Consider the following 27,713-nt stretch of genomic DNA (forward strand, 5'->3'; position numbering starts at 1 on the left):
TGCAAATAGTGTTGGTAAGAAACCTCGACCAGAGAAAGTTCAATACAACTTAATAATAGGAATACCATTAAAAAATATACACCAGAGAACGTTCAATAAAACTTAATAATAGAAATACCATTAAAAAATATACACAGAAATGAAGAAGGGGTGCCTGGGTGGCTCAGTTGGTTAAGTGGCCAACTTCAGCTGAGGTCATGATCTCACAGGTCGTGAGTTCAAGCCCCATGTCAGGCTCTGTGCTGACAGCTTAGAGGCTGGACCTGCTTCAGATTCTGTGTCTCCCTCTCTCTCTGTGCACCCCTCCCCCCGCCCCACTCATGGTCTGTGTCTTTCTGTCTCTCAAAAAATGAGTAAACGTTAAAAAAAATATATATATATATGTATATATATATGCATATATATATATATGCACACACACACACACACACACACACACACACACACATAGAAATGGGGAAAATACTTCAATGGCATTACCCTAAAAGGAGACTGACATTGTTATGATCAGCCAGAACATGATAAATCATATAGATAAACTCCCTATGGTGTGTCCCAGATTCATTTACCTTATAAGAAAGCTTGTTAACTCAGGATTGTACTAGAGCAGAAATTTTGGAGGCTTTATTTTATGCTTCTCTGCTTAGCTATGCCATACGTTACTTCCAAATTGTTTGACTTTATGGTTTAATTGCACAGCACCTGCCGTCACTACAATCCATTTAATTACCACTGTAATTAATTTGCCTTTAATGAAGATAAGTAAAAATAGTAAAAATTTTCTACTACCTTCTTCTGTCTCTCTAAGATTTTCATACTTTTTTTCTTCTTTATGATAACTATGGATCTCACTTAACGGCAAGTTCTCAGATGTTAATATTAAGTTGGATGCCTTCTATGCAATCACAGATTTGTAGAGGAATGTCAGGAGATAGATTTAGGATTTGTGTGGAATGTCAAACATCTCTTTTTATAATTAAGTAGCATTTGTAAGAAAGCTATGCTTCTTTCCAATTGATTAAAACGTATTTTAAAATATGTGGATAGTGTATTCGACTGAATTTTAAATTTCTGGCACGATCCTAACTTTCAGGGATTCAGTTAGAAGCAGGTAGCTAATGAAAGTTTTTTTAGATGATATTTCAAAACAACGACCTTGAGACAAACTTAAGTAGCAAAGAGAAATAGTTCACATGCTTAGGTAGAAGTAGGTGTGGATTTAAGTTAGAAAAGGGTCAACAGTCAAGGAAAGCAGGCCTGGAGTCAAGTTACAGGACTGAATGTAGTGTCTTGATAGGGGCAAAAAAAAAGGGCTAAGAGACTCTTAAAAAATAAGAACTGCTAAAACGAAATATATTTTGGCTCTGATATATAATACATATCTCTTCTGTTGACTCAAAAACTTTTGATAGAAGCTTCTGCCTAGCTCGCGAACTTGGAATGAAAAAGAGACAGATGTTTAAGAATCCAAACACAAAGCAAGTGTCAAAACAACTCTATCAGAAGTTAAGAAATGGGAGGAAAAACACATCCCTCCCACATTTCCAGATATATGAGAAACCTTGTTCAGTTCTCCATTATATAAAGGGAAATGCCTTGAAGATAATAGTATTAAAAAAAATTAGGTGAGCCAAATCTTTCTGTGGTGGAGGAATTGGAGATATCCAGGTAAATAACTCTCAATGAACACTCAGGATACAATCCCCTTAAATTAGTTTCTCTCTGTCCTGATCTTAAGCATTCTGTATTTTTGGAATTCTGAACTTGTGAGCAGTTTTCACATCTGGACTCTTTCATGAGTGCTTTGCATTTGATCTAGCAGACACAGGGCACCAATGAAAATCTTTGAGATATAGGGATTCCCACATAAAAGATTTCACCCTTAGGTTGCTGAAGATTCCAAGTTAAAACTGGAAAACGTCTTTCTGAATATTTGGGTTATAGAAAAACATATGGGTTAATAAGTGAGACATCTGAGAGACTGATTCTGTTTTTTTTTTCCACTTTCTAGTGGAATCAAAGTGCATATGCCATTATACTTTTCACAGAGATAAAAACATAGTTTTCTATTGAGTGCAATGGCATAATTACAAAGTGGGTCCACCGTTCCTTTAGCATGGAGAGTAGGTTTACCTGAACTGTTTTCTTCATGCCAAAGAGTTTCTGGTGGGCAGTGCTGAAGATAAATGGCCTTGTTCTCCCATCAGATGGTGGTAGAAAAGGCAGTTATTCTTCATCTTGTGGTGGTGATTTTTTTCGTAAACAGAGAGAGACAGAGAAAGGGGAAGGGAGGGAGAAAGGAGAAATAAATTTAGAATAAATTCCTCCTTTGAAGGAATTAGTGTTTAAGGAAATCAGTGATATTTCAAAGATTATATATTATAGTAAGACAAATTGATTATATTTATATTTATATATTTCATATATTTAAAGACAACAAAACTATTCACCAAGGAGCACAATAATTGATTCAAACATGAACCCCCATTGGTTCAGCTTACAACTTCCACTCATCTTTCTAGGTCAGACTTTTAAATCAATGGCACATTACCTACAGTAAACCTGATTAACTGATTTCTTAGCATAACAGGGATTTAAATCACATTCAAAACCATCTTCTGTTCTTGCATCTGGCAAACTACTACTGAAAAATCTCTTCCTATTATCACCAGACATTGATCTTTCTGGGCTGTGTTTCGCCTGCTCACGCTAGAAAACACACTCCAGTCCTCAATCCCTCAGTCACTTGTTTGGCCTCGGTTTTCTGTCCGAAGGACAATGACAGCCTCTCCCTCTAGGAAGCCAAAATTTATTCTACCTCTTTTGTCCTTGACACTGCATGTTTCCACTCCAATTTCAGATTCTTTCTAAATGTGTCTTCTTAAAAATATTTTTGCTGATAGGAATCTAAGATTTTTTGTATTTGTGATGAAATTTTGTCAGATGTTTACTCTCGTTTACACTCACAGGGGAAAAAAGCAATCAACTAGAAAATTAATAGTTACTTGTCATCCTTCTGTTGGGGAGGGGGGGGGGAAGTTGACTGTCTCTTTCTCAATTCAACTTATTCACTTTTTTAAAATGATGTGCCACACTGTTCTCTAAGCACACACTCATACACACACATGCACATATATTTTAATGTATTTTATAGTAGTACTTGTACTCTACAAATAGTATATATCCACATAGCATATTTTATGTTGTACCATCTACCATCTCAAATGTATCTAATAATTTGGTTAGACATCCAAACAACCATTTCTGGGGCAATGCATTAATACATAAACATGGAAATATAATTTAATTATATAAATTATTTGAGTCTGGAGGTAATAGGTAGACAATAAAATTTCTCCTACCATGTAGGAGTCCCCATGACAGCCATATAATGACAAGGTGACTTATATTCAATTGAACATTATAAACCCTTTGAAAATGAACGCTCTCCCCCATGTTGGGGTATTCTTTCTCAAAAAGACTCTGAAAAACTCATATAAGAGGCAGAAGTGATAGAGATTTTAAGAAAAAGAAGAGGAAAAGGTAAAAAATGACCTACCAAAACATCTAAACCTATTTCTTGGACCTAACAGCTCCAAATCATGAGGCAGGAGAGCCTTTTAATAACACCAGTAGGAGTATGAACGAGGGCAGTAAATTTAACTTAAAATGCCAGCAATATACAATGCTAATGCCAATTAGCACAGCAGTGGTCATGGAAACCTTTCACTTCAAATGACAATTCCCCATCCCCTGTAGAATGTGGGAGCACCTCTTCCTAATGTGCTGCTTTTACTTGCTCACAACCGCTTCACTCCTTAACCCCTTCCTACCCGTTTCCACCTCCACCCCTCTTGACAAGTGGCCATCTTTTCTGTCACACAGTTATTTGAAATATGACTGATTTGATAAATGCTTTTGCTGCTTCACAACTTGAATTTGGTAATATCAAGTATACCCTCAGGAGCATTTTCAAATTTATAGAAAAATTTGAGAGAAATGTTTCTCTCAAGCTTAGTTTGTATAGGAGCTATAAGATTTCCAGAAAATAAGTCTTGGCTATCTGTGTTTCAAACCTCATCCTTGACATATTATTCCCTTATTCCCAGGACTAAGCACCATGGAATACGTTCGCTCTACAGCACGACCTTGGGCCCCACACCTTCACATCAATTTGCCAGGTTAAGTCCCAGGCAAAGGGTGGGGAAAATCCCAGAAACCATTTCTGCACGAAAAGATGACTCATAAAACACATACATGAACAGATATGACTGCAGCCCCAGAATCATACTTTATGAAATGGAAACTAAATATCATTCATGCGATTGTTCCTCAGCTGGATTCCAAAACTGCCATTGCTGTTCCGAGGCCACTTGACAGGAGGGGATTATAAGAGAATTTGGAGTGGCGAGAGGCAGTGATATGAATGGATTTTGCTGATTTTTCTTTGCAAATTTTCAAAAATATGATACCCTGTGAACACATGATAAGTATGCTTCCCAAGGATGGTGCTTTTGAAGCTTATGCTTCATCTCCTCTAGTGTGAGCACTGTGCCTTTTAGATTTTAACAGGCATTAAAGCTTTACACCCATTATAGACTTGGATAGACATCCTCTAGACCTATTCTGACCAGCTCCTGGATTCTAAATCCAGGCTATGGCTTCAGCAAAAGCTCTATGAGGGCAGTCTTGACCCTCGCCAGAACTGTATGCCCAGCACCTATAGCTACTTGGTATTAGATTCAGTCCACCAGAGACTCGTGAACAAATGAATGGACTGCACCTATCCTAATGTTAATTCAAAAGTGCCTGGCTATCTGTAATGTACTTATTTACGCCACTTCTAAAATCATGCCTGTGCTTAAATGTTTCTTCATGCAGCAAATACTGGTTTGCCTAGAGATACGTTCTTATGAGGCCTCTCCATTTCACCCCAATGATGGAGCATATGCAAAGCGAATCTTAGCTTGAGGCAAGGACGAATGTTAACATTAGAAATATGCATTTGCGGTGGATCTATGAACTCTGTGGAGAAGAACAATACCAAAAACTGAGGGGGAAAGTGCAAAAAAAGGGGGAAAGTGACTGAAAGACAATCATTTCCCTTTCTTGGTCACTTTCATGTTTTTGAAGATGTGAAATTACATTTCTTGATGTCTTTAAAAATCTGGGAGATGGATTCTTATCTACTTTTTACACTGAAGAACAATAAAGCTGAAAAATACCAAATAGTTTGCTCAAGTTATCATGAGTAAATAATGAAGCTGGGAATTTTATTGAGAACTCTGGTTCCTGAGCCCATGATCATGCTTCCTGCCATAAATGAAATTTACCAATATTAAATCAGGCAAATCCATTGTGTCTTCAAGTATATGCTAAATATATTCTTTCTTAGGCTACTAACAAAATGGCTTATCACTAGATCCACTCCCTTTGACCATTTTTTTAAAAGGGCATCTTCTTGCTTGGGAAGGCCCCAAATATTAATATTGGGGAAGACTCATTCAATACAAAGACATGTCTATTTTACTCTAAAACTTATGGACCTCTAAATAACAGGCTGAGATAAAGAAAGCATTTCACTTTCAGGTAATATGTAGAGAGAAACAAAAACGGAATTTGAGTAGAAATTGTAAGGAGGGATGAAATTCACTAAGGAGGGAAGACACGGGACTGATGGGAAAGCCTAGGGCACTGATGAAAGGAGCTCTAATAAATGTTCATAGTAGTCACAGATCATGGGAGGAGATTACCCTAAAAATAGTAACAAATGGAACACATTGACATAAAATTATAGACCGTTCTCATTTATTTTTCTTTTAGACTACTGTGAATAAAAGCTGAAGCAGGAAGAGACAGAAGAAAGCATACATTTCCCAAGAGTAAGTATAGGTCCTGCTCATTGAAGGATGAGTTGTGTACCTTTCAGCAGCAGCCTGAAAGACCTCAAAGAAAAGCATGTTAGGATAAATTAGGCCAACCAACAGTGGATAGGCAAAATCCTTTCCCACATCATGATATTTGAATCATGTTGTTTAAGTGCATTTTATTGAAAGCGGCTCCGAATGCTTTTAAGAAGTAGACAGGGTATAAATTATGGCTTGGTGCGCATGCCTGCCTGGGAGTCAGAGGCTCCATATGACAGCTTCGCTCTTACGGTGTGGTATTTGGTGACTGCTCTATGTCTCTCAGTTCCTCAACTCAGGATTAGCAACAGAGCACAGAACACAGAACACTGAACATCAAACACTGACTGTAAATGATATACAAAGATACGTGACAACCATCGGTCAGTTTGTTGCTATTTAGAAGCTCTTCTTCTCGCTGTCCACTGTCCATGCTAACACTCCCAACTTGTATGACTTCATAAATCTTCCACTCCTCATCTCTAGCAGGGACAAATTTAGCACTGATGCTCCTACTACATAAACAGAGTTTATAGAAGGAAACTTGGAATACTTGTTTTCCTGCGCCCCTTTTTTAAAAGTTGTTTTTGGATTAGTGAGCAGATGAATCATAACTGCCTACCTGGCCAAATAGTACTCTATGTTTTCACTCCAGTCTTAAAGGCCTTTAGGGGAATCTATTTCCATTTGTTGTGAAACCATTTAAATAAAGGCCCTTGTCATCACCCTTGACAACCTTGTCATGGCAACAGTAAAATATATTGTATTTAATCACTAGGAAATAATAGATACAAACCTAGGGAACCATAAATGAAATATATTGTTAGCAAGAGTCTGTAACAAGCCGTATCTTGGGCATTTTTTCCCCACAAAATAGTCAAGTCTTACATTCAGAAAATATCTAACGAGGGTTACCTGGGTGGCTTAATTGGTTAAGCGTCCAACTTTGGCTCAGGTCACAAGGTTGCAGTTCATGAGTTCGAGCCTTGCGTCAGGCTCTGTGCTGACAGTTCAGAGCCTGGAGCCTGCTTCGGATCCTGTGTCCCCCTCTCTCTCTGCTCCTCCCCTGCTCCCACTTTGTCTCTCTCTCTCTCTCTCTCTCTCTCACAAAAATAAATAAATATTATATATATATATTTTTTAAAAGAAAGTATATAAAGATAAGACTTATTATTTTGGCTTTTTAAATTAAAGTCAAACTTATAGATCTTATTTTACTCTGTAATTCAACACAAATTTACTAAAATCGAATATGTTCACATTATGCAAGGGTTAGAAATGTAGGGATGAATATGGCAGAGTTAAATTTATATGGATAGTTGGCAACTGATAGTTGAAGAAGCAGAATGGAATGTAGCGGGAATTCACCAGAAATAATTCAGGCCAAAATGCAATACAAGGTGAAACACAATCAGAAAAAAAATAAAAGTGACAAATTAATTCTGCTTGAGAGGGAGAGACGAGAAAGTGTGTTGAAATATGAATTAGAATTCTTGTAGAATGAGGGAAACGTTTTCCGTGGAGTGCTCTAGGAAGGAAAGGTGAGGGGGCATTTCAGAGAATAACCATAACAGAGATGTAGAGGGGGGAAGATTGATAGAATATTTAGAGAATGATGGTAATTTGGTACCGAGTAAAAAGTTGCTCAACAGGAACATGACAGGTAAAGAGATGATAAAGTAGACTGGGGCCATGTTGGAAAAAAGCTTGTATACCAACCCAAAGATCTGAGTAATGATGACTCATACTAATGTTTAAGTAGATTTAGTAGACATGTGTTGATTTGTTTCTTAGACTTTGCCCATTCCCTCCCATTCTGCCCTTTTATTCTTCTAATAATTGTACTACACTTGTCCTTTGGAGATCGAGCCCTTCTCCGTTTAGAGTCAACATGAGTCAGGTAGAGATATCTCTGGGTTTTTGCTCTAGGAGTGGGCATGTGAACTATGCCTGTCAGTCAGAAGTTTCCACCCTCATGGTAACAGAGATTGATTAAGGATGAGTAAGAGTGACTCAAGTTTGTTCAGTGAGAATTTGCTATAGGGATCATTGAACAGAGTCTAAAAGAGAGAAACTGAGTAATGACTGAATTCAGCCACACCTAAATCCAGAAATAAATCCAAAATTTGTAGTTTGAATTGAACCTCTTTTCCATGCAAATAAAAAAATTAAAATTAAGTCACATATTTACATATTTTTTAAATATATTTGTACATAGATCACTATCACTCTGACACCAGAGGATAGAGTGCTATAAAAGAGAGTGGAGAAACAGACATCAGATAAGCACTTTAGTACCAGGGAAGATGATGAGGGCCCAAACTGAGGTAGTGTCCCTAGGACTGGAGGATGGAGGCCTTACCTGTTGTATTTTTCTCTCTTGGATTCCCAGCTCCCAACTCAGGTCCTAGAATGTAGGTGGTACTCAAAATTTATTAAATGAACAATCAAAAAAATATTTTTTAAAAAAAGGGGCTCCTGGATGGCTCAGTCTGTTAAGCATCTGACTTCAGCTCAAGTCATGATCTCACAGTTCATGGGTTCGAGCCTCGTCCAGCTCTGTGCTGACAGCTCAGAGCCTGGAGCCTGCTTCACATCCTGTGTTTCCTTCTCTGAGTCTGGCCTTCCCCCACTCGCACTCTGTCTCTCTCTGTCTCTTGAAAATAAATAAATGTTAAAAAAATTATTAAAAAAATAAATAAATGAGTAACGAGGCTATGAATTCAAGACAGAGAAGGTTATAAGAGATATGAGTAAGGGTGAAGGAAAATGAGTTATTTAGGGATTTAGTGAGGACAGGTGGATATATAGCAGTGGCATTATTTAAGCTAGGGGATAAGAAGGAAAAGCTAATAGAGGAAGGGTGAAACAGGGGCAAATGAAGAATACAGATTTGCATATTTTGTAGCCAATGTTATTTTTTTGGTTTATATTAGTTACTATTATTATTACTATTATTACCATTATTATTAGTGTTTCCCAAAGAAGGTTATGGGTAAGACTGATGTATCATGATTTCCTCCCTCAAAAGCATAGAATAAATACAGAGAAATCTCAGGTATGTTAAAGAAAATCTTCTAGAAAGGGAAAGAAATATACTATATAATATAAACTAGACACACACACACACACTACAACAAACTATTTAAACTTAATGCCTGGATTTTGAGTTAGAGAACTTTAGTTTTCTAATCCAAGAGGAGGTTGTACACTCATTAGAAGGTTGCATTCAGCAAAGAAGAGTAACAGAGGCTGTAAATTTCTAAAACTAATGAGATGCTAGGAATCAATTGTGGCTTCCAGCTTTTTACTCTACACCACTGATGGGTCTGGGCTGATGCAGCTGTATATGATACTCTACCAAACACTGTATTTGTTTCCAAGTTATAAAACTGTTCAGAGCCTGGACATGAGCCAGGCATCCAACTTCTTTTCAAGCTGTTGTTAGTCCATGATCTTTCCACAGTAAATGGCATTTTAAATGTCAAGCATCTCCCTTAGAGAAAAATTTTTAACATCCCTACGGTAAACAGAATGGCTGCCCAAAGACATCTATGCTTTAAGCTCTGGAACCTGTGAGCACATAATATTATATGGCAAACAGGAACTTTGCAGATACGGTTAAGTTTATGGACCTCAAAATAGAGAGATTATCTTGGATTATCCTGATGAGGTTCATGGAGTCCCATGAGCCTTTAAAAACAGAATTGTTTCCTACTGAGGATGAAGAGACATAAGAGAAGACGAATCAGAGAGATTAGAAGTGTGAGAAGAACTCATTGGTCATGCCCTTACTAATCTTAACACAGAGAGGACAACATGACAAGGATACAAGCAGCTTGCAGAGCTAGGAAAGTCTTCTGGAAGATAGGCAGCAAGAAAACAGCAACTTCACTTAGGCCTACAGTTCAAGGAAATGAGTGTTGTTAACAATATGAATGAGCTTGGAACTGGGTTCTTTCTCAGAGCCTCCAGTTAATAGCCCAGGCAAGGCAACAGCTAGATTTGTCCTGGTCAGAACCAAAGCAAAGTAACCAGCTGAGCTATCACTGGAATTCTGAGCTGCATAATTATAATATTATGTATGTACATATATATATATATATATACACACACGTATGTATGTTGTTTTAAGCTGTTAAATTTAGCCGCAATGGTAAACTGGAATAAATAGAAAGCAAAACAGTAAAATAATTAAAGACCTAAGCCCTATCATATCAATAACCACATCAATGTAAATGACCTAAATATACTAATAAAAAGAAAGAGGCAGAATTGATTGAAAACACAAACCAACTATTTATTTCTATAAAAAATTCATTTCAAATATAATGATATATGCAGGTTGAAAGTAAAAAGATGAAAAACTATATCATGCAACCGTTAATCAAAATAAGACAACAAGGCTATATCAATTGCAGATAAACTAGAATCCAGAAAAAGTACCAAAGGAAAAGAGAGACATAGAATGATGAAAGGTTTAATCTACCAGTAAGGTATAACAATATTAAATGTGTAAACATCAACTATAGAGCTACAAAATATGTGAAATAAAAACTGATTGAAATGAAAGGAGAAATGTATAAATATACACTTATAGTTGCAGACTTCAATACTATTCAATAGAACAACTAGACAGAAAACCATTAAAGATATAAAGGACTGAAAACATTGTCAACCAGCAGGGTATAATTGACACTTATAGAACCTACACCTGACAATGGCAGAATGCACATTCTTCTCTAGGGTACGCAGATCATATGTCAGGATAGATAGATGATGTCCTGGGCCATAAAACAAATGTCAGTATTTTTTAAAATTTCTTTTGAAAATTGAAATCATATATGGTGTGTTCTCCAAGCTGAATGAATTCAGACTGGATATCAATATTAGAAAGACAACAGGAAAATTTCCAAATACTTCTAAATAAACCATAGGGCGAGGAGGTATTCTCAAGAGAAATCAACAAATACACCAAATTAAAGAGAATTAGAAAAAACAACAGCAAAATTTTGGGACATAGCTAAAGTTCTTTTGAGAGGGAAGTTTATAGCACTAAATGCATAGTGTAAAAAAGAGGAAAAGTCTCTAGTCAATACTCTGTAATTCCACTTCAAGAACTTATGTCAAGAAGAGCAAGACAAACCAAAAGCAAACATGGGAAGGAAATAATAAGGTAGGAGTAGAAATCCATCAAATTGAAAATTGAAAATCGGTAGAGAAAATTAGTGAAACAAAGAGGTAAATGATTAATGAAATTGACAGACGTCTGCCAATACTGACAAAAAAAGAGAGAGAGAGAGAGAGAGAGAGAAGACACAAATAACCAGTGAGGAATGAAAAGAAGACATCACTGTTGAGCCTGCAGACATCAAAGAATAATGTTTACAACAAACAGTTCTACATGCTACATTTAATAACTTAGATAAAATGAACCATTCCTTGAGAAATACAAGGCACCACCCTCACACAGTATGAAACAGACCATTTAATAGTCCTGTAACTAATAAGGAAACTGAATTTGTAAGTAAAATCTCTCCCCAAAGACAAATCTCTAAACACAGATGGTTCCATTGGAGAATTCTTCCAAACATTTAAAGAAAAATTAGCATACATTCTACACCATCTCTTCCAGAAATTAGAAGAGATGGCAATAATCACTAGTGCACTTTATGAAGCTGGTATTACCCCAATAACAAAACCAGATGAAAATAGTACAAAGAAAGAAATTACACACCAATGTCACCCATGGCTATAGACACAAAACTACTTAAAAATATTAGCAAATAGAATTCAGTGACATATAAAGAGATTATACATGATAACCAAGTGAGATCTATTCCAGAGATTCAAAAGGATGCAATAGAAGAAAGACAGTCTTTCTAGTAAATGGAAGGGTTCTAGAGCATTTGGCCATTCACAGGCAAACAAACTAAAGAAAAATAAAGAAAACACCTTAACCTAAGCCTTAAACCTTATACAATAATTAACACATTTTTTTATCACTCGTCGGAAGTAAAAACCTAAGAAAACAGCTTCAGGGTTGAGAAGAAATTTCTTAGACTTGGCACCAAAAGCATCCTACATAAAAGGAAAAATTCATAAATTGAAATTCATCACATTAAAAAATGCTAATTATGAATAGTATTGTTAAGAAGATGAAAAGACAACTCTAGACTGGGGAAAATATTTTCAACCCATACATCTGAAACAATGAAACTAGAATATTTAAAAACTCAAATCTAAATAGATTTAAGAAATAAAAGAAAATGGACAAAAGTAATGATGTGATATATCAACAGTTGCAAATAAGCACATGAAAAAGATGCTCAAAATCACTAGACATTAGGTAAATGCAAATGAAAAGCACAAAATGCGATATCTCTACACATGTATCAGAATACTGAAAATAAAAATAGTGACATTTAATCCTGATGAGGGCGAGTAGTAACTGGATTGCTAGTGAGAACGTAAAATTGTACAGTCACTCTAGAAACAGTCTGACACTTTCTTTAAAAACTCAACACGCACCTACCATCCAACCCAATAATTGCACTGCTGGGCATTTATCACAGAGAAATAAAAACTCATGTTAACACAAAAACCTATTAAATGAATGTACACATAGTTGCTGTATTAACAACAGCCTAAAACTGTAAACGACCTGAATGTCTTTCAATGACTAAATAGGGAACAAAATGTGGGGCATGCAATACTCCTCCGAAATAAAAAGGGACGAACTATGGACACAAGTGACGGTCTGAATAAATCTACACAGAATTATGCTGAGTGAAAACAAAACAAAAAGCCAATCCCAAAAGTTACATACTGTATGGTTCCATCCATACAACATTTGTTAAAATGATGCATTACAGAAATGAGGAATGGATTAGCGGTGACCATGGGCTAAGTAGGAAGTGGAGGCAGGAAGGAAGTCAGAACAGCTTAAAAGATCAACGTGAGAAAGAATTATAGTCATGGAAATATTCTGATTCTTGACTGCATCAGTGTCAGTACAACCTAGTTGTCTTTAGAGCTGTGCTCGGCACATCTATGCTAAATAAACAAACCAGTAAGTAAATACCTATTAGTACATGTAGTTAATGTCCTACCAGGTGCAAATCTGTAAGGTGCCGTGTGATGAATAGCTGGGAATTTGTGTGTTTATTCTCTGTTTTCTCAGGTTCTGACACCCAAGTTCTATGATTACTGTTCTATCAGCCATGGCCACGATAATTCTTGTAGCTGCATTTTCCTGGCAAGGTTGTTTGTGCTTTGTGTTTTGTTTTTGTTTTTTCCTCTGACAGCATTCCCTCCACCCCTTCCTCAAGAGACATTTCCCCCATAGATGGGTTCTCACTCTGCCCTGACCTCTGCTGAAGCCTTTCCTCCAACCGACTCATTCACTCTTTCACACATGGCAGAAGTTCCCACCATGCCACCAGCCTTTCACAAGTTACCCTTTGTCACCCTATATAGTATATATACTATATAGTTTCTTCTAGCACGAGCATATAGTTTCTTCTCTGTTCTTGATCTCTATGTAGCCATGAAACTGGTTAAGAGGACACTCTTGGCATGTTTTACAAAGGTTATTCCCCTTGGCTCCCATGAACCAGCATTTCCTGGGCTTATTTGCATAAGATGGTGAATGCAAACCTGAGGTTTGTCCAGCAAGGGAAATGAGGAGGTTGAGTTTCCTTTGCTATTTTTTTTTTCTGTGCTGCCTCTTGAAAACAAGTGGATATTGAGGTTCATTTGTGTCTATTTATCTTTTCTTAAAGTTAGTTATTTATTTTGAGTGACGCCAAGAAAGAAAGTGAGTGGGGGAGGGGCAGAGAAAGAGGGAAAGAGAATCCTAAACACGCTCTCCACTGTCAGTGTGGAGCCCGACGTGGGGCTTGGACTCACAAACTGTGAGATCATGACTTGAGCTGAAATCTAGTGTTGGAGTACTCAACTGACTGAGCCACCTAGGCGGCCCCATTTGTGTCTCTTTAGGATGACCAGATGTAAACAAGACTATTGCTATTTCGTTTAGAGAAAGAATAATAGAGGGAATGGTGTTTGAATTCCTGTGCTCTCTTGTTCTGCTTGTATTTTTTTTTTCTCTACCCTCTAAATCAAATAAGTTTTGGTGGTGCCTGGGTGGCTCAGTCAGTTAAGCATCCCACTTCAGCTCAGGTCATGATCCCACAGTTAGTGGGTTCAAGCCCCACATCACGCTCTGTGCTGACAGCTCAGAGCCTGGAGACTTCTTTGGATTTTGTGTCTCCCTCTCTCTTTTCCCCTCCCCTGCTTGTTTTCCAGCTCTCTCGCTCAAATTTTTTTTTTTTTAAATCAAAGGTAATAAATGTACTAGTAAAAACTCCTCACTTCCTAATTATTATCATTCAATTTGCTATACTTCTATCTTCAATGATAAAAGAAAGCACTTTAGTTTAGAGTATATATGGCTAACTAATTTATAAACTTGCATACACAAAGTTGTTTTCTTTGATGATCATAATAGTTTACTTTAAAATAAATCTTTAGGGTGCCTGGGTGGATCAGTTGTGTAAGCACCGACTTCGGTTCAGGTCATGATCTCTCAGTTCTGGGTTTGAGCCCCATGTCAGGCTATGTACTGACAGTTCAGAGCCTGGAGCCTGCTTAGGATTCTGTGTCCCCCTTTCTCTCTGCCCTCCCCTGCTTGTGCTCTCTCTCTCTCTCTCTCTCAAAAATAAATATTAAAAAAAAACACAAATAATAGTTTTGAAGGCAGTCTATCAGAAGACAAATAAAATTGTGGTGGCATATGCTCTTTTTATATCAGCAAAATAGTGAAATATTGCTGGATTCTAAAAAAGACTCAGCCCCTAGGGAGCAAGTGCAGAGCTGAAGGGAGGCTGAGAAGCTAGTAGGGCAGGAGAGGAGCACACAGCTGATGAAAGGACGAACATGGGGTAGTGACATCAGAGATTCTCAAAGGAACAGTAAGGGAAAGTAGGGTAGCATTAGTTTTGAGTGAAGATATTTAATATTAGATTACCATTATATCTAGGAGACACAAGTAGGATTCCATTGTTAAAATGATACAACTGGTCACCTGGGAAACAGAGTGATAGCCATTGTTCAAATAATACAAATTGGAGAATGGATAGCAGAGTTCTGAGAAATTTTCGTAAATGGAAAATGCAAAGTTAAAAAAGTTGAAACCAGTGCATTAAAAATGTACATCATTGAGGCCCCTGGGTGGCTCAGTGGGATAAGTGTCCGACTTTGGCTCAGGTCATGATCTCATGGTTTATGGGTTCAAGTCCCACATCGGGCTCTGTGCTGACGGCTTGGAGACTGGAGCCTGCTTCAGATTCTGTGTCTCCCTCTCTCTCCATCCCTCCCCCACTCGCACTCTGTCTCTTTTTCACTTTCAAAAATAAATAAACATTTAAAAAAATGTTTTAATGTAAATGTACATAAATTAGTTAATAAAATAAATACCAAAATAAATCATTTGATTAACATCTTCCATAACTGATTACATTTGTCTGCTCTTAATTCCTCAGAATTAAAGGAAAGTTACAAAGGCATCATTTTTAAATTCCACAACATCACATAGCAGTAACTTTGTGACATGTGCAGCAAGATGTAATCAAGATTTGGGGAGCCTGGGTGGATCAGTCATTTAAGTGTCCGACCTTGGCTCAGGTCATGATCTCATGGCTCATGAGTTCGAGCCCCGCGCTGGGCTCTGTGCTGACAGCTCAGAGCCTGGAGCCTGCTTCAGATTCTGTGTCTCCCTCTCTCTCTGCCCCTTCCCTGCTTATGCTCACTCTCTCTCTCTCTCTTTCATTCTCTCTCTGAAAAATAAACATTAAAAATATTTTTAAAGATATAATCAAAATTTCCCTGGAAGAGAAAGGAAGTGCAGCATGAAAAACGAGTCTCTAAAGCTCTAACATACATTTAGTATGGTGGATCATACTGAAAAATGTTAACTGTTAAAAGTAACTGCTTTCCTGGGGCGCCTGGGTGGCTTGGTCGGTTAAGCATCCGACTTCGGTTCAGGTCATGATCTCACGGTCCGTGAGTTCGAGCCCCACGTCGGGCTCTGTGCTGACAGCTCAGTGCCTGGAGCCCGTTTCAGATTCTGTGTCTCCCTCTCTCTCTGCTCCTCCCCTGTTCATGCTCTGTCTCTCTCTGTCTCAAAAATAAATAAACGTTAGAGAAAAAAAAAGGAACTGCTTTCTTTTCTCCTTTGCAGACATCTTATCTATGCCAATAACACAGGGATCACATCGCACCTTGTGTTTTGTCTTAGCCTGTATGCACAACATTGCCTTTTAAGGAAAAACCCTGGATCAGAAACTACAGATTATACATTACAGGTCCTCCATTCACTACTAGATAAGGCTTGGAAAGTTATTTAACTTCTTTTGATGGATATAGAAAACCTGTTTTGCAGTTCTGCTTTTTTTCTCATTGTGAGGATGGGAGCGATGATGTCCAAGCTTCTTACATGTCACAGAGGAAATAAAATTTCCTATTTGGTTTTAACATCTTCTCTGCCACTATTTATAGCCTTGGAGCCCACACGCCGGGTATCATTTATACCACCGGACTCATGTCAGGGGCCAGCCTTGATGGCTACCAGCATGAGCGGTACCAAAGGTCTGTGGGATCCAACAGAACCAATACCAAAGACCCTACCCTGTCAGTCGCTCCAGGAAGCCAAGGGAATTGATTTCTGTGTGTGTCCTATGCACTCAATTTAGGTAATAAGTACCTTAAGCCAGAAACAGTCTGTCTGTAGTGAAGATGCAGCCCCAGAATCTTTCTTAACCCAGTAAGTACTCTGAGGAATTGCTATTAAATAATATGCTTTGGGTAGATTGAGCAGGTTTTCCACCTCTAGAGAAGACAATTTAAAGAAGCAGAGCATGTTAAAATAGGGGTTCATTTCCAAAATGCTGCATGCTGGATCAGGTGACAAATTTAATGCAATTAGGGCACAATACAAAAGCCCTTGTTTTATTTACCATAAAACTAGCTCTGGAACAGATAAACCTCTGAATCATCATAGCTTAATACAAGAGAATTTTATTTTTTAATGCACAGAGTTGAAATTGTGCATATTTTAGAGATCCAGGTTTATTCCCTCATGAAGGTTTTTCATCTTCCAAGTTGCCATGTTCATTAACAAGGGAAAAGGGAAGGGGTGCCTGGGTGGCTCAGTCGTTTAAGCGTCCAACTTTGGCTGGGGTCATGATCTCAAGGTTCGTGAGTTTGAGACCCATGTTGGGGTCTGTGCTGACAGCTCAGAGGCTGGCGCTTGCTACGGATTTTGTGTCTTTTTCTGTCTTTCCCCCACTTGTTCTATCTCTCTCTCTGTCTCTCTCAAAAAGAAATAATAAAACATTAAAAAAAAATTTTAAGAAGAAAATGGAAAAGAGCTTAGAAGATCATCCATGGGAGGCTTTTGTAGACAGATGGATTGGGTGTGAAAATTAGCTCTATTTCCTCATAACATGTATGGATTACATTTAGTGGATTTAAACTTTCTTAATCTATTTTGTCTCTAAAATTGGGGCACTAATTACAACTGAAATTAAAGGATGTGCTTAAACTCCTTAAGGGGACACTCAATAAGTATTCAATGAACGTTAACATTCTTATTATTTTTTTTTAATATAGTTTTTTCTGGATTGTGTAGACTGCACATATAGATGCATGTGTATACAAAGGTACAAACATGCACATGTATAGGTAACTTTCTGTATGTATTATAATTCGGATCTTTTGTATGGTTATTAAATAGCTTTCCAGAGCACTTTCAGAGCACCTCAATTGCAAAACAGTAAAGATAATAAATGATGACATCAGAGCAAGTATATTAGGTCGAAACAGAATTTGTCATTTTTTAAATAAAAAAATATGTTTTTGTGCTTTTATTTATTCAAATTAATATATCACATTATAGTCTGGGAGAGTTGTAGGCGAGAGAAAAGACCTGTACTGGTTTCTGAAGGACAGACAAGCTCCAGACACCCAGCAGGCAAGAAGGAAAAGTCTTTATGGTGGCAAAAAAATATGCGCTGTTCACCACAAAAACATTTGGAATTGAATATTCCAATTGTAACTTGCCTGATGTGACTCAAGGCAGAGGCAAAAATTCTATCCTCGCTGCTCATCTAACATATTCAAATTCCATAAAATAAAATGACTGGATACTTATCAGTAGCTGCTTTAATTACTTCTCTTCATTCTGGTTCACTTGTGAACAGCTCCCTGGATACTTGATAGGACAGTTTAAACTCACTGAGCTCTTTTTCTTCGTGAATAATCTTCTTATTCCCTGGACAGTCATTTTATAAAGGAAGACTTAAGACAGTACAGTAATTAATCCATTCAAGTTGTCCACTACAGTTTTCAGGGTGTAAGGTTTGCTCAAGCATCAAGGAAGGGCCATTCACTGGGCCTCTTATATCTCCAATCAAATTATGCATAAGGAACTATTTAGAACATAACTTATATCCCATGATGTAAATGATGACAAGTCTCAGATCTAGGTCTGATGTTTATAGATAATGAGGAAATCTGTCAGCCAAGGGAGAATTTCCATGCTGAGAATGTGCTGTGATAGAGTGGGTATAAAGTAGACTTTGGAGTAAGAACTTTCAGTGTGAAAACAGCTCTCTCATCTATTAATTTGGACACTAAACCCCTTTATGCCTTGGCTTCCTTATATGTAGAGACATGTAGATACCTAATATAAACTTAGATGAGTTCATAATGAGCCTTACGATATCACTGATAAATATCTTTATGAGTGATACAACAGGTTGACATACAAATTTGGTCTGGTAAAGAGAAAGTAAGTGGCTACTGTGTACCAGGCACTATGTCTAAACCTGGAAATACACATAAGAATAAATCATGGTCTCTGCATCAGAAGCTTACAGTCTAGACATGATTTCAGTAATAGATAATTTCAGTGTAACTGGGGAAGCACCATTGTGATAATTAACACTTGGCTACACAACTAGTAGGTGGTAGACCTGGGGAATATCTTCTATTCCATTTAACTTTAGCACTCCAATATTAGCCACTCCACTGCTCTACAGTAATAGAGATGTCACAAGCATGTTGGGGCAATAGGAAATGTAAAACCCACCTAATCTTGTTATTAGGGAAATTATAGAATATCTATCCGGAAAAAAATAAAAAGAGGAATCTCTCATATAAATAAAAGACAGGGGAAATTTACAGGAAGAGGAAAGAGAACTGAGAAAAGCAAGGAAGCTGGAAATAGGAAGATATAGTTTAGAAGTCTCAATGAGGTTTCTGATGCATACAATGTATTAGTTTCCTGTTGCTGCTGTAACAAATTTGTGACTCAAAACAACACCAATTTATAGTCTCACAGTTCTGTAGGTCAAAATCTGGATGTAGCATGGTTCAACAGGGCCCATTGCTTGGAACTACAGGTTAGAATTCTGAAATCAAGGCGTCAGCTACCTTCCTTCATGGAGATTGTGGGGAGAAATCTGCATGGAGCTCAGCCAGGTTGTTGATCAAATTGAATTTCTGCCTATCATAGGACTAAGATCCCTGTCTCCTTGTTGACTGTCAGCCAGAAGACCAGACTTTGCTGCCAGAGGATGCTCACATTCTTTCTCATGCTTTCCACTTGCCCTCCTTTTCCCTCCCCACCTCACCTCCTAGCAGTAATAGATCAAGTCTGTCCCACACTTTGAATCTGTTTGATTTTTCTTTTTTTTTTTTTTTTTTTTTTGTATCTCTGCCGCCAGCCAAAGAAAGTTCTGTGTTTTTAAGGGCTCGTGTGATTAGATTTCATCTATCTAGATAATCAACAATGCTCTCCATATTTTAAGGTCCTTATATCTCTAAAGTCTCATTTGTCTGGTAACGTAACATATTTACAGGCCCTAGACCTGTAGGGCACAGACAAGTTTGAAGGCCTGTTTTATCTATTGCATGGAGAATGTGGTGGAAAGAACTGCAGTGGATGCTTGTGGGAGAGACATACAGAGGGACTAAATAAAAGATTGATGAGAGACCAGGGAGGAGTTTTTAATGAGAGTATAATGGAGTCAAGCTTTCTTCTTAGAAAGGACTTAGGACTTGCAGGTGAAAATGAGAGAAGACAGACTGAGGGCAAAGAGTTGAGTTAGAAGAGTATTGTAAAAGTTTAAGAAAAAGAAAACCCTTTAGGAATCCTCAAGTAGATTTGCTGGCTGATTCTGGTTCAGGGTCTCTCATGAAGTTGCTGTCAAGAGGTTGAACAGGGCCGTGACATCAAAAGGCTCAGCTGGACCCAGAAGATCAACTTGAAAGATGACTCATGCATATAGTTGTCCCTCAACAAACAGGCCTATCCTTCCAGTGGATTACAACTGGGCACTTGGCTGCCATCTTGCTGTCTGACTACCACCCACTTCATGAAACCGCTGAGAGTTTAAAGTTGCTTAAAACTGTACCTGGAACATGGACAATACTCTGATAATGTCATCTATTATCTCTATTTTTTTCTGTATTATAATATTGAACGAACAAGTTACTAAAGAAGCCCAACAGAAGGAATAATGATTCAGATGGTTGAGATAAATGAAGAAACCATAAGTAATTGACATTTAAGTTAGTGCTTGAATTTCATAAATGAAAAAGGAAAACCCCATCTAAAGGGTACAAGGGAGAGCAAAAAAAAAAAAACACTCTTTTTCAAAACAATGAGGATAGGAATGGATTTTGTTTCTCATTCTAGAAGTTCACAGCATGTCCTGTGGGAGTAGAAGAAAAGATTGAAAAGAAAAATCCATATGATAAATTATCAGAATTTGAAGGGTCACACCAAGTCACCCTCAAAAAAAATGTATGGTCTATTTTGTTGAATAAGTAATAACTGAATTTCAGGGCATGCACTTGTATATAGGAGGAGGCTGAGGGCTGTATGGAATGGACTGGGCAAAGTCTAGGTTTAGATGTCATACTATGTACTAAGGAGCCATCAAGAATTTATTGGAAATAGTTATACAACAAGGAATTTATTTTATCAATGAAAAATTTTAAAACACACTGAAGAATTGCTTTGGATATGTTCTGGAATTAATATATCTGGGTATTTATTGTGGGACTGATTTACTCTATTAGCACAGATAATATTATCTAGTATTTTGGGGATACTTATTGAAAATAAGAGCTTAAAATATTAAATACCCTTCATGGTCCTTTTGGTAATGTGATTCTATAATGTCCAAGGCAACAAAAGATATTCGTTTGAAGTATTTCTTAATACTTATTATGTAGGGATGCCTGGGTGGCTCAGTCAGTTAAGCGTCCAACTTCAGTTCAGGTCATGATCTCATGGTTCGTGAGTTCAAGCCCCGCGTCGGGCTCTTTGCTGACATCTTGGAGCCTGGAGGCTGCTTCAGATTCGGTGTCTCCCTCTCTCTCTGTTCCTCCCCTGCTCGTGCTGCCTCTCTCTCTCAAAAATAAATAAACATTAAAATTAAAAAAAAAAAAAAAAAACATTTGTTATCTAATTAGAAACACCAATTTGGGCCTATATGTATGGTCAGAGCCCAGAAAAGTCATCAGACTCTCCACAACCCTCACTGGCTCATATTTTGTAAAAGAGTAAATGTATGTCCCATTAGTCCTATAAACAAAGAGTTGATTAAGTTGCCAAACAGCATCATTCCTTTGAAAGTCACACTGCCTTTTAAATTACTTTGCTGCTTCTGACACAGAATTACTCTTCCCTTTACTTATTTTCTCATTAATAGAGGCCCATAAACTCAGATGAGGAAAGGAACCTCAGTGATAGCACCTCTGTATTGCACAATTGTGGTTATTATTAGAAAGAATTTGAGATAGAGATTAGCATCGACTCTGATTCTGGGACTGAAACCGTCAGAGATGTGGACTCTTACACAATTAGTTATATGGCCACCCAACGGCCAGAGATCTTGGTCTTTTTTACAATGCCTCTGGAAGGATTAATACATTTTATTGGATTAAAAATTACAGGGTAAGATGGGGAAAATGTTATTTTTATAGATATATTTTAAGCAATAAAATAAAAATCATACATAATTATGGTAGTAACATTCTTTAATTTGTTTTAGAAGTCTAATATTTTATGTCCTGATAACAACCATAAAACTTCCCATCGAGCTAGTGAAACAAGTAAATTGCATATTACAGTCTGTGAATAGGGAGTAATGCGGAGCCAGTCTGGGAAAATTAAATGCCATCAAGTGGGGTAACAACAACTCTATCTTATGACTTAAAAATAATTTTGATGAAAAATCGAATATTGATTTCTAGTTTATGTATGTGAAATATCATTGTCACATTAGACAAGAGGACTTCTAAGTAAAAAGAAAACAACAACTGTACTTTGGCAGTCAGTTCGTCACTGTTTATAAGGAAAGACACAGTATAATAGAGAAAAGAACAATTAAAAGTGACTGAGAAAATAAGAACTATTTCTAGGGACCTAGCAGTGGCTTCCAAGAGAGAAGAGACAAAGTAGTCTACTTAAGAATTTGCAAGTTCAGCATCAAAAGTAGTAACAGGATGTATTTTATAAGGATACCAGGAAAGAAATGTTATTTAACATATGTTTATTTATATACCAGGGAAAAAACGTTTAGAATGGTATGAACTCATATTCCTAAATCCCAGTCATATTAAAAGGTAACCGGTACCTGCACATAAGTATTTTGCTACCTTTTTGTTATTCCTTCCAAAAATCACAAAGTATAGTATGGGGTTCAAGTTTTTTAATAAAGAAATGCCACCCGTAATAGACAAAAATCTATATATACATGTAAGTATGTATAAATTTATCATTTACATATTTAGGTACTTTTTCTTTAAAAACAGAAGAGGTTTGAAATTCCCAAATCAGATGCAGAATAGATGTACATGCTTATGCCTCATTGATTTATTCAAATATTTAAAAATTTATATTCAAATCAAAGCAGATATTAAGCGGAAGAAGCATAAGCTACACAGATGTTGAAAGGTCTCTGCTAAGGACTGAATTATGTTCCCCCCAAATTCATGTTTTGAAGTCCTAAACCCCAATGCAAGCATATTTAGAGATAGGGCCTTTCAGGGAGTAATTAAGGTTAAATAAAATCATAAGAATAGGGTCCAAATCTGAGACAATTGGTGTCTTTATAAGAAGAGGAAAAAAGATCAGAGTTTCTTTCTGCCATGTGAGGCACGTTTATATGCAGGCCAAAAAGCACTCTCACCAGAAACTGAAATCTTTCAGAAAATTGATCTTGAACTTTCCAACATCCAGAATTGAGAAAATTAATTTATGTTATTTCAGTTCCCTAGTCTAGGGTATTTTATTATGGCAGTCTGAGAAAACTAATATAGTAACAAATCATTGAGGAATTTAAGTATGATAATAACTCTTCAAATCATACCAAGATGATATATCCACATCTGGTAAGTTAAAATAGTCAAATCAATTTCCTTTTACAGATTAAAAAAAATGCAAAATTTAAAATACAGTCATGGCTATATCTAATGTAACTTTAACATTTTACTTGTATTTTTGTATAATCTATTTATGCAGAGATGTACTTATAGATAACAACCTAAAAACATCTCTATTATCCTATAAAAAAGTAAAATCCATGAATACAAAAGAAAAATCCAGTTGATTATCTTTAAAAATGATAAAAATTTGAACAAGCAATAGAGGACATTTGGGCTTATTTACTACAAGAATAGACATTACATTTGAATTTCATTAGTTTAGACTGATTACAAAATCTTCTTAACAATATATTTTTAATTAAATTACTTTTCTATGTCAACAAATATGCAAACATTTTTAGGTTGTGTCCAAATTTTACATGTTATATATGACTGTTAGGCTGCTTCTGCATAAAAGAGAAGTCTTATACAAATTCCTGTGGTATCTGATAATATGTTAACTCTCTAGAAACAGATTATTATTAACTGAAATCATATATGGGTTTCATTTGATTTTCAGTTAGTTACTTTCAAACATGTTTCAAATACACATTCTTTAGGTAAGTGTGATATTATCTGTCACTAGAAAAGTTATGGATGTAATTATTCATCCAATTCATTATAAACCATTGTTCATGATATGACCTGTACTCTTCTTGAACTTCCTATGTCCATAAAAATAGAATATGTGTTTCTCTTGTGGTATCACTAAGGTATAAGCAGTGTGTCCCATATGTTCCTTTTCCGCCCTCCGTGGGAAATTTCTCTCTGAGCACTCTGCTCAGTGTGAATGAGTGTAACTGTTTGAAATTTACATTTCCCAAGGACATTTGCTTTTCAAAATGAAGCAAAGCTTTAGTCACTGATTCTTAGGAAGGCAAACATACAACTCTAAGGATGTCTCAGAATATCTGCAGTAGGAGGCAAGAAGCCTTTCTCTCTTATGCAGTAATCTACCATTGCAACAAGATCCAAACTCATCCACTGCCTTAAGCAAAACATGTGATGTGGATTGGCTGCTTCAGACTGCAGCCTTTAGGCAGAGGAGGTGGAGGGGTTGGATGCATGGCTTGGGTACAGAATGCCTATGTAATGAGGCAAGCCAGCAGAAACATGATGACAGGGGTTAGAGTGGAGATCTTGTAAAATGATTCCATTCCACAGAGTTTGGCTAGTAAAATCATCTGATCTATGTACATGTTTTCCATACCACTTCCTTTTTTAAAAAACATATATTTTTAAAATTTTCAATGTGTTTATTTTTGAAGGACAGAGAGACACAGCATGAATGGGGGAGGAGCAGGGAGAGAATGAGACACAGACTCTGAAGCAGGTTCCAGGCTCTGAGTTGTCAGCACAGAACCCAATGCAAGGCTTGAACTCAGGAGCTGTGAGATCATGACCTGAGCTGAAATCAGAAACTTAACTGACTGAGCCATCCAGGGGCTCCTAAAAAATATTTTTAATGCTTATGTATTTTTGAGAGAGAGAGAGAGAGAGAGAGAGAGAGAGCATGAGCGAGGGAGCAGCAGAGAGAGAGGGGGATAGAGAATCCAAAGCAGGCTCCAGGCTCTGAGCTGTCAGCATGGAGACGGATGTGGGGCTCGAACTCACAAACAGGTAGATCATGACCTGAGCCAGAGTCAGAGGCTTAATTGACTGTGCCACCCAGGGGTCTTTCCATACCACTTTCTTTACCTTACTTATTCAGTTTATCTTCCTGATCTAAATTTGGTCTCCAGTTCCTTAACTCAATTTGCATGTGCATCACGGTTTAAATTTGGCATCTTCCCTATGGACATGGTTCTTGGAAGTCTGTTTGCACTACACTTTTCACAATCCAACTCCTCCCGTGGAATCTGATATCCAGAGATATGGACGACCTATGCGGAGTTTCAGTTCCATCTGGCTGGCAGCACATTAGTCCTTCTTTGCCTACCTGAGCTCTCTTTAACCTGCTTGTAAGGTAGGTTATGGCTTCAACTCTCTCCTTTACTTGATCATGTTGTCCAGCGCGACAAAGCCCATTCATGGGTTTTCTCCCAAATGGGAGCAAGGCTGCATTTGATCAGCCTCCATCAAACTTTTTGTTGTAATTCCAAACAACCAACTTGAGCTTTGACCAGTAGTTTGCAGACTGGCAACTATCCTGAGACAAGAGTGTCGTCAGTGAGGTCAGCGAGAGTGATTAGCAAGAAGGTCAGTTCTTGCATATATCTATTCTTTAATCACAGCAGAGGGGCCATTTGAGACTGTCACAAAATAATTTAAGAAAAGGGGCTAGTTATCTAGGCTTGAAGTGCACAGTGTTAAAGAAAAATCAATAACGAGGTACACAGTTAAAGTTAACTACACAACATCCCATCATTATTCCGTGAAAACTCTGTGATTATAAATGAAAGGTGCTTTAACTTGCCTTGGTAAACAACTATTAACATTCTTTCAAACTGATGATATAATTGTATAATACGTACAGCATATCAGTTAGAATGTTTTCAGTTATAAGTAACCTGAAAACCAAATGCAAATTGTCTGAAACAATAACAGGGATTTGCTGGCTCATGTAACTGCAATTACAGAGGTAGGGTGAGCTTCATTGTCATTTTGATCCAACTATGTCATTAAAGGCCCAGGTTCTTTCTTTCTCACTGTTCTACCTTATTAGTGTCTTCTGATTCTAGGGCTCGCTCTTCCTTTGGTTCCACGGTGACTGCCTTCACTTCAATAACGTGTACCTTGTTATTGATTTCTCTTTAACACTATACCCATTTGCTGCCAAATGTGCAGAGAGCAAACTTCTCTTCTCCAACTTTGGAACAGAAATTCCAGTTTCCATCCATTCAGGTGCCCGCAGATAGACCCGTCCTTTATGGCCATGGGATACTATGTAGTGATTGATAGATATCTAGGCAATATTTGCTGGTTGTTTAGGCCCACCAGGCTCCAGTGCTGGTAGGAGGGCCTGGGCCAGCCCCACCCTCTCTTCCATTCCCTATGCAATAGAAGAGGATGGAGAGGCCACCAACTCTTCACCATCATGAGTTCATGCTACTAAAAACGTTTGTTGGAAGAAATAAAGGAATTAATGAAAGTGAAGGCTATGAACACAACTGAATTTTACTATCTTTCTCTGCTTAGTGGGAGATGGGTGGACAACTTTGATACTCCTCCGTATTTCTATTGAGAATGAAAAACGTATGCCAGTACCAGATTTAGAACCAGAAAACCCAAGGTTCGGTTTCAGGGCAGGTTCTTAGTAACAACATCCTCAACTTCTTCCTCAGGGCATAGTAACTCATTTCTCAACTTCTGTTTCATCCTCTTTAAAATGGGAATATCACCTTCCTTTCAAAGTCGTTGTGATCTTTAAAGGAGACAACAAATCCAATGTGCTTCAGCAACTGCAAAAACTGCTTTTAAAAAAGCATGTTTTAAAAAGTATCCAGACACATACAATGTTGTAAAATCATATGAAAAATGGTGCACCTTCAGATTTGGTACAAAGCAGTCCTGTACAAAACAATCTCATTTTTAATGGCAAATTTTAAAATCTGAACACTTGGAAGCTAAAGCTATAAAATAGAACACAATGACAATAACATAGACCATTATGTCTACAATATGTTTTAAAAGGAAAAAATTCTTCCTTGGTGCCGCTTGCATTTTAATTTCAAGAAAATATATATTGCTGGTAAGAATTGCACTTTTTTATTTGATCAAACAGATAATTCTAGACAAAGAGGTATAAGATTATATGGACAGTTGCTTTAGAAAAAAATGTAGAATATTCTTCTATATTGGTTCATTTGTTTTGGATCCTATGCTTCTTCAGTGTCTTATTACTTGTCTTAGCTCTGTTAGCTGACTTTTAAAAATTTATCCATTTTTCATTTCTAGAATCTAAATAAAACAAAACAAAAACAAACCTAAAAAGAAGAGAAGAAGAGGGGCTTCTGGGTGGCACGGTAGGTTAAGTGTCCAACTCTTGATCACAGCTCAGGCTTTGATCTTAGGGTCGTGAGTTAAGGCCCCACATTTGACTCCAAGCTGGGAGTGAAACTTTGTTTAAAAAGAAAAAAAAAAAAAAAGAGAGAGAAGAAGAAGAAGGAGGAGGAGGAGGAGGAAGAGAAGGAAAAGAAGAATGAGAAGAGAAAAAAGATCCCAGAGTAAAAAAAAAAAAAAAAAAAAAGTCTGAGAGGATAGAAAGATAAACCAATCACTATTGTAATTAGCAATCTGGGCAATTTTTACTATGTAAATAAATTTTTAGGGGCGCCTGGGTGGCTCAGTCGGTTAAGCATCCAG

Source organism: Herpailurus yagouaroundi, unplaced genomic scaffold (genome assembly GCF_014898765.1).
Source record: "Herpailurus yagouaroundi ecotype Mexico unplaced genomic scaffold, PumYag 187, whole genome shotgun sequence".
NCBI classification, from domain to species: Eukaryota; Metazoa; Chordata; class Mammalia; order Carnivora; family Felidae; genus Herpailurus; species Herpailurus yagouaroundi.